This window comes from Temnothorax longispinosus, chromosome 12, assembly GCF_030848805.1.
Source record: "Temnothorax longispinosus isolate EJ_2023e chromosome 12, Tlon_JGU_v1, whole genome shotgun sequence".
Lineage (NCBI taxonomy): Eukaryota > Metazoa > Arthropoda > Insecta > Hymenoptera > Formicidae > Temnothorax > Temnothorax longispinosus.
The window spans coordinates 757,622-769,972 of record NC_092369.1 but is presented as its reverse complement, the minus strand read 5'-3'; the positions used below and the strand labels follow the sequence as shown (position 1 = coordinate 769,972).

At 40.4% G+C, this 12,351-nt stretch overlaps 1 long non-coding RNA gene across 1 annotated transcript; it reads right to left on the bottom strand.

Moving 5' to 3' along the window:
- Positions 1–190: 190 nt before the first annotated feature.
- LOC139823078 (uncharacterized) lies at positions 191–11,179 on the bottom strand. The gene is made up of 2 exons (XR_011734686.1): positions 11,045–11,179; positions 191–1,025 (listed from the first exon to the last, which is right to left on the bottom strand). It is a non-coding gene; the product is annotated as an uncharacterized lncRNA (long non-coding RNA).
- Positions 11,180–12,351: the final 1,172 nt, after the last annotated feature.

Genomic DNA, 12,351 nt, shown 5'->3' with positions numbered 1-12,351 from the left:
GCGTCGCGATTTGCGGGACCGCGGCGGAGTGTCCTCTTTATGGATCCGTGTTTGCCCGGGCAAACTCCTTCATATCCAGAACACTCGACCCATTGTTAGAGGGCCCCAACCGGCTGCTAAAAATTGCCCGACAATACCCGTGGGTCCTTCCCTATTCGAGAACGTGGGAGAGGAGAATGAATTTCGGGGATGTACGTACGCTGCTTTATTCGTCGTCGCAACCATGATTATATCGACGTACAAATTACCATCGAATCACATCGCCCGCTGAAGACTCTGTTAACGTTTATCGCAAACTAAAATCTTTCCTTTTTTCTCGACTGCGCCTTTGTTGCCCCCGATAGGTCGATGTATCCGCGACGACGGACGTCCAGGACACGTCGCGTCGGGTGTAACAGTCGACCGGCGCTTCATTTTCGCTGAAGCGTAGAAACGCATAAAGGGAAGATAGCCGGAGTTGATATGGCGAGGAGCTTAACTCCGGTAACCTAGCTTTATGATGTCGAATAAAACTCATACAGCTAGATAACCAAAGAGAATGTCCGCGCCAAGATCCTCTTGAGCACCAGGATGGGGTCTTCGATCTGATGACTTGAGAACGTGATGACTTGACCCTTTGATAAGAAAGATACCAGAAAAAGTCTGATTGTTAATATATTTTCAGACTTTTAAGTTTGTTTAGTATTTTATTGCGCCGAATTTCCTTGCATTCCCACAAAATGCTCCAAACATTAATTTTCGGATCATAATTTTTAACTAAAGAAAGATAAATACAATTCGCAATATTCTCGCAGTACAAGTATTACGATAAAATAATCTTCTGCTTCGCTAAGAAGTAACTCCACAAATCGTTCCTTTCTCTGATAATTTTTGAATAATACTACATGATAAGAATATCAATATAAATCGCGTATATAAGACGCGAGCCGGGTCGAGAGTTTCTCCTTTCCCAGTCGGAGGGGGTTCGCGGTGATACCCCGGCCCCGCTTTCCTCCGTGATCTGACGCGGCTGTCGTATCTGCCACCTGAAACAGATACAGAGAGAAATCGTAAATCGCTTTACAACAGTCGTCCCTTTGTTGTGCGTAATCGGATTGATCGATAGCCGCACGGTGGGGGGCTGAAAAGTGAAACAGCAGTTGACATTTCAGAGTGAAAGTCGCGTAACTCGGGCCCGCGGATACATACATAATGTCGATGACTGAACACATACACCTGAAAATTCTTGTAAAAGGCACTCGGCGTCGAGAGAGAGAGAGAGAGAGAGAGAGAGAGAGAGAGAGAGAGAGAGAGAGAGAGAGAGAGAGAGAGAGAGAGAACCGGCCTTTTCTCGGCGTGAGACGCCTAACAAAAATAAAAGAGAAAAAAACGAACGTTACGTGCGATGAAAGCGACTCGTTAAAGCTCGATTCGATATCCGCCCGCGGTGGAAACGTATCGCCCAACCGCCACAATTATCGCCGATCTCGAGTCCTTTTCAGACAATCCTGATTGTGAAACTATCCGATTAGAACAGCATTAAGCGCGTTAATCAGTTATTTTATCAATGAAGATACCATTATTGCGTCATGTGCTAGGCCGCGTTACGCGTTCTTTTACGTCATAATCGCTCACGCGACCGCGCCGCCGCGCCGACACGTCACTGAGACTTCGCGGATTTAATGAGATTCCTCCATATTCTCCTCCGGCAATTGATTCGCGGAACGACGTGAGTAAGACGCGTCTTTCCGCGTTTTATATGGACATGGGATCGCCGATGAATCTTTAAAGATCGTGAACACACCGTAACCGATTCCATCCGCGTTCGCTTCCTAACCGATCCTAGACAGCACCATGTCCAAAATCTAAACATAAGACGTCTTAAAGATGTCTTAAAGAGGTCTTATGTCCCGAATTTGGACATGCGTGCTGTCTGGGATTATCACTTAAACGGACGATTTGCAAGCACGTGTTGCGAGGCGCAATTACAAATTAGCAGGCGCGATTTATGCGCGATATTTTATGCGCGTAATGTCCGTTCGAGAACTATATCGCGATATATCGGCTCTTTATTCTCTCTTCGCGGCGCGGAGATATTATCCGCATGCTCTTTCCGTTACGCACGTTGCCGATATTAAAGGCCTCGCACGCTTTTCATTCGGAGACCCCGAGAACCGGCGTGGCGCGGCGGTCGTGTGCAGACCGGTACGAAGTTTCGTAAGAACCTCGGAGAACTGTGTTCGGAGAAAGTTATGATCTTACCATATCGCCCGCGTGTCTGGATTCGATTTTATTTTCAAACCGCTCCCTCGCCTCTCCACCTTCTCGCTCTCTTCCTCTCTTTCTCCTTTCCTCGATCTTTATCTCGGCAGAAACTTTCTGCTCTTAAAATAAATCTCTGCTTTCAAAAAGAAACCGGAGCCGGTCGACGCTTTATCACGAAGTCGTTCGTGGCGCTCTTTTTTTTTTATAAATTATACGTCGCCCCGGTTATCGTTAACAAACGCGCTTATCACAGTCGCGATATTACGTGCAATCTCGTGCGCTCGGTGACTAAAATGGATGAAAGCGCGATCACCACGCGGGGTAGATCTCCCAGATACATCTAGGACGTCTTGAGAACATCCTGAGGACGTCTCTGGATGTACTGAGGATGACCTGAGGACGTCCGTGCTATCTGGGCTACGTTCGCAGTTGCGATGTAACTCGAACGAGGCAAGACAAGTTCTCGAGAACTGACTGAGGAGAAATTACGGTGACACCGTAAACCGTCGCTCTCGCGACAGAATCGGAACCGTACACGTGTCGAGTCAGGTTCAGTGACACACACCGGTGCGGTGGCTCGACGAAGTGTCCGACGAGATTCGCCCGGACCCTCCGCGCCTCGGGACTGCGGCGGTACTTTACGCTCGGTTGAGAACAGCTTAATTTCATTATCACGCAATCACAACGCCACAAAATGTCAAGGCCGATCCCGAATGGTCGCGACGAATCGGCGCTCTCCCGCCGCTGGATCTCGGACGCGAATAAATTCGACGATTTCGGCTGCCTTCCCCCCGAACGTGATTTTCGATTTTGTCGCGAATCCCCTTATCCGACTTTTTCGTTAAATCAGACGTCGCGCGTAGCTTACGGTGAACACATATTGCAAGTATCTAGCCGATGATAACCGACCGGCCTTCGATTTTTCGCCCGCACCGTGTTGTTGCAACTCAACTATTCACTGCCTCTATTATCGCACCTTTCGAGAGTATTCTCGCGACGATAAATAACCGGCAGTGGCACACGCGTCGAGACGAAGACACGCGCGTTTGCTGATAAGACCGCGGCCAAGTTGTTTGCGAGATCAATGAACGACCGCGGGATCGTCGCTAATTTGATATGCGATCGAAGCATGTCGATCCGCGGAATTCAAGGACAAGTTTCCCGATATCGGTAACAAGGACTTTAGAATTTTTTTTCCCCGATCGACGAGCGATCCCTACCGCGATCACGACGTGTAATTCTATAAACTGGGGCTAATCTCCGATATCAATGATATCGTGGCCGAATTAGATAAAAAAATTCACGGTAATACATCCGTGAATGTCGAAGAACACCGGCGTCGCAGATCGGAGGCAATGATTGAAACCGGAAAGTTTGAAACGCATTAAATGCCAAAAATTAAATGCCTTTTTTTAAACTGAATTATTTATGCGACAGTATTAGCATATGTTAATAATTAACATGTTAAAAGAAGCAAGCGTAATCGTAAATGACGGATCGATTATTGAAGCTCTAACTATAAAATACTTGCGAGACACTTTTATGAATATTTAGGTACATATTTGAGGTGAATTATACATAAGTTTCGTATAAATAAATATAAACAATTCTTTTTCCACCTGAACAAGTGACGACTTTTTAAATCATCTGATCTCAACTAAAATAAAAAAAATCAAGAACTACCGCGTATCGAAATAAATTTATAATATTATCTAATATTTGCTTCGATAATTTGATCTCGGTACGTGATTTCGATCTTCGCAATGACTTTCCGACTCGAGACGGCTTAGAGTCCTAGCAGTGACGTCCTCGCTTTGCCGATCTAATTAACGGCTACGCCGTTCGGCTCAGCAGTTATAAAATCTCCAGGCGATACGGCCTGTTGACCGTACCTGTTATCTCGTTTCGTAATAACCGAGCGGTTTCGCGCGACGCAAGTATCCGAAAAATCGCATGATCTCCTCGATCGAGGTTCTTCTGGCGATCGGTATATCCTCGGTGTTTCGTGACGGCCGATAAATTTCAATTCTAACGAGCCCGGTTTTTCAATGTGATTTTCAATCGTTTACGTAAACACAGCTGTGCGAATACTCGAGATAGCCGTCGCTTCGCTACGTAGGGACTATCATTATCACTGCGACTACACGCTTATCGAGCTCTCGATTTAATTTCCCCGCCTCGCGCAGACTCGTGCGCGCGATGTAAAGTGTAAGAAAGAAAAGCAAAAAACGCACCCAAGTGTAAGAAAAATTATTTTTCTGTGAAAATTCTATCTATGTACCTTCTATGGAAATGATTTTGAAAGATAATTTTAAACATTTAAATAATTAAATAAAATAATTAAATAAAATTGTTCTTAAATAAAGAAATTATAAAGCTAACTAGATAATATAAATTTTGCTTAAAACTGTAAAATGTAATCCAAATTTATATCCAAATTTGTATATCTTTCTAAAGTTATAATTAAAATAAAATTTTTTAATTAATTTATATAACATAAATAATAATTTAGATTGATTAAATCGCAATTTAAATATCAAAATTTTTCTTAAAAAAAACATTTAATTTTTATCCCAAACTTTGTTCGTTATTAGCTAATAGATTTTTTAAAATTATTTAATAATTAAATGTCAAAAATGTGAAACAATTAAAATTAAAAATCAGACATGGTCGAAATAGATTTGTATTCTTGTATTCTTATCGATGATTCGCGAAGAGTCTCGAAACTGATTAAAAAATAATCTTTCGATGCATAAATATTTACACGTCATCGATCGAGCCGAGACGGGAACATTAGCGATAAATTATTCGTAATTCTCGCTATGTTTTTGTAAAGCGATAATAAAACCGACAAGACATTTTTAACGTTTAAATTATCGCTGAATGCTGAGATATTTTTAATTTCAAATTGCATGAAATGAGACTGCCTTCTAACGAGATAAAGTGCATGTATATCAATTAAATGATAATAGATACATAAATAGACAAGACTGCTATTATGACAATTTGCAAAATCCAAATGAATAAATATTGCGTTAAATATTTTATCCAAATATGACGAACGGGCTGGAAGATTATTTTATTCAAAAAATTTGGCGATTTTCTACTTAAAAATTTCTCAAATCGACTGAAACCCCGCGGATTTTGCGGCAGGCATTCTCGAAATAATTTTGCGTTAATTGGCTTTAGTCTAGATCCGTTTCCGCCGGTGCGTCGATCTTTGAACGAAAATTTGCGGAACGCCGTACATACGTATGCAGAATACCGGGCAGATGCGGCGTGTTTGCATTTTGCTTCTCGGACGCTCGGTTCGCTCTACCGTGCCGATCTCGGACGTGTTCGCCGACGCAATGAAGATCGCACGCGATATAGGCTTCCGCGTGGCAATGATACCGGTTGCGGTGTTCGGCAAACGTGCACGGCCACGCAGAAGCGACTTCTCGTCCGATGTCGGGCTGGCTATCGCCAGGCAAGAATGCCCAAAAACCCAATTTCAGAGATGGAAAGACAAAGGAAATTTACAATTATCAATAAATACGCCTACAATAAATCCCAGACAGCACCATGTCCAAAATCGAGACTTAAGACGTCTCTATTTGGGACATGCGTATACTGTCTGGGATGTAAGACAATTAAATTATACACCTAAAAGGGGAAAAGTATATATATCTCTTTGAAGACTAAGTGATCCAAAGGAAGGAAATCTGACGTGGCTTTTGTGCCGATGTCGGTCGAGAACGGTCCGTCGTTGATGTTGCGTGCAAATTTGTGCATAATACGCACGTGTACCTCAACGCGGACCGGTGGCGCGTGTTACACGGTGTAAACGGATAATCAAGGATGCTGAAGCTCTTCCAACGTGAGATACGACGCTGTGAATTATCGTAGATACCCGATACTCCTATACGGTTGTGTCTTATCGATGCGGGCAAACGTGTTGTACTTACTTTCAGATAGTACGCAAGGTTCGTAAGATATTTAAAATTGCACGTTAAAATTCGTACAGGACATATTTATCTTCAGGGAGAAATTCACTTTCAGAATTGATGAAGGGGGGGGGGACGAACGTTACAGAAAGTTTTACAGAACTTTTTTTGTCCGTAATAGCTGATATCACAAATAAAAGTTCTGCATGCTTTTATTTATGAACATATTACTGAATCGGAGATAATTTAGTTTCTTTAAAGAATTACGTGCTTGGGTGACTGTGTGTGGAAGGTATTTGCTATATTTATTTTATCAGACGAGTTAAATAAATTATATATAATAAAATATATCAGATATGTAATATGTATGGATGATTTATCGTGCGCGTCAGTGTGTGGCGAATTTTTGCAAAATGTATATTGAAATAAAGCCACGTCGTTCGCGAGAAGGTACTTATTATCAGATTCAAATAAGCAATTTCTTTCCTTTCTGATCTTGTTTAAGAAGTGAGTAAATTATGTTACAGATTCAAACTAACAAATAAGATCGAGCCGAGCGAAATATAACAAGAAATTTATTTCATCGTTTAATTAATGTTGTTTAATTATATTTGACCAAAAAATGGGACCAAAATATTCTATTTATGAAGAAAGGTCACATTTTGGTCTCTGTGTCAAATCTTTAGCACGAGATTTCACTTTGAGAGGAAATACAGACGATCAAGCGAGGATCTTGTTACGAGTTTCCAAATTCTTGGAAATTCAAAATTTGCATCTCGTGCAGTTTTTCTCATACACTCGTCGCGTGGAAAAGAATCCACTTGAACGAAGTATCAACGATCTCGTGCAAAATAGCTAAACTTGATTACGAGCCAGACGAGGCGGACGAAAAATAATGTGACGGAGATCGTCGAGCGACAAGGAGGAGACTTGCTTGAGTTACACCAGCGCGCGGCGCAGCAACGAGAACGCTCACGCGGCTCCGGCTTTTCCACGGCAGGTGTGTGTGCGTAACTTGTTGCTAAGAGGCCCGCGGAAATTCGCACGCGAAACGGTGCGAATCGCCGACGATGAGGATGTGCGCACGGACGATGCGAATGCGGAACCAGCGATCAGTCTTTGGGAAAGATAAAATAAAACGTACGAAAATTAAAGAAATTATAAAGAACGCGTCGCCCCAAAAAAATTGCGAAAGCTCGGATTAGTAATATTAGACGTTACGTTAATGATAGTTAACGGTAGATAATAAAAAGGTTCTTTTGAGATAATGCGAGCAGATTTTTCGCAATGCCAACTTCTCATTAATATCTAACGTGAGAACGTAAGTTGATTGATAAAGCTTCCTTGACTTTCGCATAACCGATTACGTCATTAGAAACTAATGGTTTCGATATTACGCACTTGACATCGCGTTATTCTCTACCTTCGTTGAAAAGACTTCTTCAACGTTTCTTTGCTAAAATAATACGTAAAATTATTTCACCCACCGATAACCGTGTCAAGCTCGGATGCCTGTTGTTTCTTTTATGGATTCCTTTTGTAAGCGGAAGCTATTTCTCTTTCGTAATTTATTGTAAACATTAATTTATTAAACGATAATTCTAATTCACTCTAAAGTGCATGAATGCGAAAAAATAATTATTTACAATTAGTATAGAAAACGAAAATTGAAATGGTGTTTCTTTAATAGAATCTAAAGATTAAGAAGAGGATTAGAAATTTTTCTCGATCTTAGCCACGTAAAGCGTTCTCGTAATAATTGACCTATTCGAATTCACCGAGATAATTAAACGACCAAAGTGTCTGAGACGATTCAACCTTGAAGAAGTTCTCTGATATCTTGTCGCATCGGAGGTACGCGAACTTATATCCTCGTGCTTTCTCATTTCTTATCTCATTTCCGTTCCATTACGTCCGTTGCGTCATTATTTGACGCATCCTCTTTAAACATGGATGCTAATTTTTAATGTGAATATCATCATCTCCTGACTAGATGTAAACGAGAATTTCAAGTTCAGCGTATTCCATAAATAATTCTTAATAAATATCGAGTATGCATGTTCACGAAAAAAAAATGCTAGTAATTCAGAAGGAAATTTTAGAGAGTATTATATATTTAAATAAAGAATGTATTTAAGTAAAGAAAATAATATGCTCCAATAATGAGCTTTAATTTTAAATTACGCCCATAATTTACCGATTTATGAATGTATGAATATGAACACAAAAATCCTCGTGTTAATGCTGATTAATCGTGTGTATAATTTGATAATTCGACGAGTAGAAAACAAATGTGCTGCGCTCGCGACGTTGATTGTAAAACTTTTGAAAAGTGCGAGATTTGTCTCAATAAAAGCAATATAACGTTATAAATTTATATGATTTAAAAATTTTGAAGAAAGCGAGTCCTGCTCATATTATTGTGCTCTCTTGCCTTTAGAACACTGTATTCAATACGACGTCGATTGTTCGACGGTTAAATATTGAATGTAAATAAAGTTCTTGGCAGGAGGTCAGCTATTAGGCACGAAATCAAGGCATTCCACGCTTCGGTACCCTCAAAACTGTTTATTTCAACTAATGTATCTCTCGTGTCGACCGGTATGTGAGCCGCTTACATCGAGAATGATATAAGTCCAGTTCTGAAACACTACGAATCTCCATAAAACGATGCGGGTAGAAGAACGCGCGTGCATTTATGTCGATTCTCAGGTAGGACGAAAATTGGAAAGACATTAGCTCTATATCTTCTTAAAATAAGCGGCTCGTAAAAAAAAGGCTAAATATTAATAAAACTAATCTTTTACTGCTTTGTAATCTTGAAAAAAGATCTATCAGGCATTACTGATTATCTCAGGTCATTGAAATAAGTAATCAGAGAATTCTTATCTACGGACGAGTGTATCAACAGCGTTTCAAATTGCAATCCCAAAATGTGCTTGGTTACGTATTCATCGTACGATCATCGACGGAAGATAGCTCTATGCAAAAGTCGCGTTCGGAGAAACCTGAAATTTTTAATTGTGGAAATCGTTTCTAATTTCTTTATTCTCTCATTCGTTATTTTTTTCTTCGGTACTAGAACATCATCGTTTCTGACGCAACGTATCAATGAGTTTTTGCATTTATAGTAGATATGGGTTATCATAATTACGACACTTGGCCGCGGAAAATTTGTTAATTTATTACTACTTGATTTTCTGATTCTTAGTTAATTATTGGGAGTGCTGAATAATTATTAGAGCAGTTGCCGGGTTCGATTTTCAGACTTGCCGTTTCTCATATAAGACACTAAGCATTTTGAATATGAAAATATTCCACTCTGGTACAAACAAAGCGTACAAGGACGTTATAATCTCAAGGTAATAGGGGTAAACAACTCGTGATACTGTATTATATCCAATCGTCCTTTGGAGAAAAGAAATCTATAAATTATAATAACTATAAATAATTTTAAACAGCTGAGTATTCCTTCAGAATAGATATTGGCTGTCGGTCATTTTTTTCCATCAAAATTGCAATTATCATGAAACCAGTTTGAAATCTTTGACTCACATGGTTCTGTGCTACAATAAAAAAAGTTAATTATTACGATTTGAATATAAATTTTGCAAAAATTTATCATGCATGATAACTGTTAGTATAATTGTCTGTCGGGCAAAAGATGCAGGCTTAAATTCCAGACTTGCTATTCAGTATATACGACACTAAACTATTTCTGCCCTCCAAAGGACGGTATCAAGTTGTCCTTTGGAGAACAGAAATCTATAAACAGTTATAATAAATAATTTCAAAGAGCTCGACCTTCCAGGATAGATATTAGACAACGGTTTGCAATTTCTCTCCATCAAAATTGCAATTCTCATGAAATCAGTTTGAAATCTTTGACCCACGTGGTTCTGATGCAATAAAACAAAGTTAATTATCATAATTTAATATAAATTTTGCAAAAATTTGCCATGCACATGATAATAGTTTAATCACTTATTGTACATATATTGCATATTTTATTATTTCTCATTTTTCTTTAACTCATTTTGATATGGAACTCGATTCTTGAATTCAATTGTAAGAAAAACGCAAATGCGCAAATTATGTTCTTACAGAAAAATTACAACTTAAGATTGGCTATCGCATGGCTAATTAATTTGTAGATTTTTCATAAGAACGAAATTTGCGCACATTTATCTTGCGAATGAATTCAAGAATCGAGTCTCTGGTAGGTACTTTTCACATGCAGTCATCCGAGCACGCAATTTTTTAAACAAATTGAATAATCCTCGCTTCAGTAATATACGCTTCAGTGCGTATTTTTATTAACAATCTAAGATATCATGAGCAAAAATGCTTCTTTTAAATACCTGATTCTTTCTTAATACCGGCGCAGCCGTTAGAGTTATTAATTGCTCCGCGAGTAAATTCTTTATCTATTCATCAATATTAATAAATGTTGAATATTTCTTTTCTATATCCTGCAATTTTAAAAGTTTCTAAAATTATATATATTTTCGCTCGCATATATATCGAAATGACTTTGCGGTTTCACTATGTAGGATGTTTCCTCGACCTTGGAAAACTAATTGCTTTGTAATCTCCAAACATTCGAAATCCTTTCCCTCCTGAAGAACAAAGAAGAACAGATCGATAATTTGTAATTTAAATTCATATTTATTTCAACTAACCCTACTCCCGATCGATCTGCATCCCCGCGCGGACTTTACTCGAGTATATATGAAATAAAATCGATGATTTTCAAGTTGGAGCGCTGAGTTTCGAGCGGAGTTCTACACCGCGCGTTCTCCAAACTACGCATTATTACCGCGAGTCTGCTACTCTCACGTGGAGAACTATACCTATTTTCGGAAATAGTTTACCTGGTTTCGACAACGGAGAATTTCCCAAAATTTAGTCCTTCACTGTCTCCGTCGTACCAAGGACACACAGAGACCGAGAAAGAGAGAAAGAGAGAGGGAAAACACCTGGCACGATACCAGATGAGACAACTACCGCACTCACTGTACAACTGACGATGGACTGTCTGCATCTTAGCCGACGCACCTTTTGCGCCCCACCATCATTTTGATCCCCCTACGTCGTAGTGTTCCTCGGCTCTCTGCGATTCCCCCAACATATGTGTAACCGGCGAGCAAGACCGAGAGTGCCGATTGGCCCGTTCAAATCCATATTGTGACGTCAGCGAGTCAAACCGTCGCAACGTTACGCCGAGACGAACAAGAGGGAGAGAGAAAGAGTAGAGAGGAGAGGGGTAGGCAGGGAGAGGGAGGGAGAGAAAGAGAGAGAGAGAGAAAGAGAGGACCGGTTCGCCATCCTCATTTCCCTCGGTGAACCACGTTTCATACCCTGTCCTTCTACCTACATTTTCTACCGGTCGTCCGTCCGTTCGCCGTTCATCGGTCCGTCTCGGTTCCATTCGGATCTGCCTTGGGATCCCATTGCGAGTTTCCCTTCCATCACCCGGTAGATCCGTTCTTAAACGAAGCGTCGGAAGTCTCCCCTTCCTTACTCTTCGTTTCTCTCTCTCCCTCTCCTTTTTTTTCCCGCCTGCGCGTCGATCTCTCGCTCTCGCATCTACTACAACTTCTCGCCGGTTTCCGTGCCGGTCCCGCTCTTCGACGTCCTTCGCTTTATTCTCGCGTCTTGCTCTTTGAGGATAATCGGTCCGATCTTCCTCTTCTTTTTCTTTTTTTTTTTTTAAATTGAACCACGATTCGCAAGTTCATCCGCGGCGAGTGCCGATAGACGGCGACGTCGACGAACGTCCCCGCGGTCGAGCGCCTTCGCGAGCCTGCGAGGCCTTCTTCTTGTTCTCGGGCTTGTTCTTTGCGGTGCTTTCGGACACCGTTCGCTTCCTCCGCTATCTTGACGCTATTTTGAACCTGCGATCCAATCCGTTTTACTCCTGAAATCTAATCCCGCGAATGTTTATCTTTATATTGCACCGACGTGTCTCCCGAATGATCTTTATAATTCTCATATTGTATTGTAAAATGTTTTAATGCGACCTGATGCCAATTTTAAGTGCCTTTTTGGTCGGGCTGGATCTTTGTAATCTGAAACATAGTTTGTTGTAATAGTAAATTTATATGATTAAATCGATAATCGACTTAACAATAATGCTAATAAACATCTTTTAATAAATCTCTGCAAATAATTTATTGCC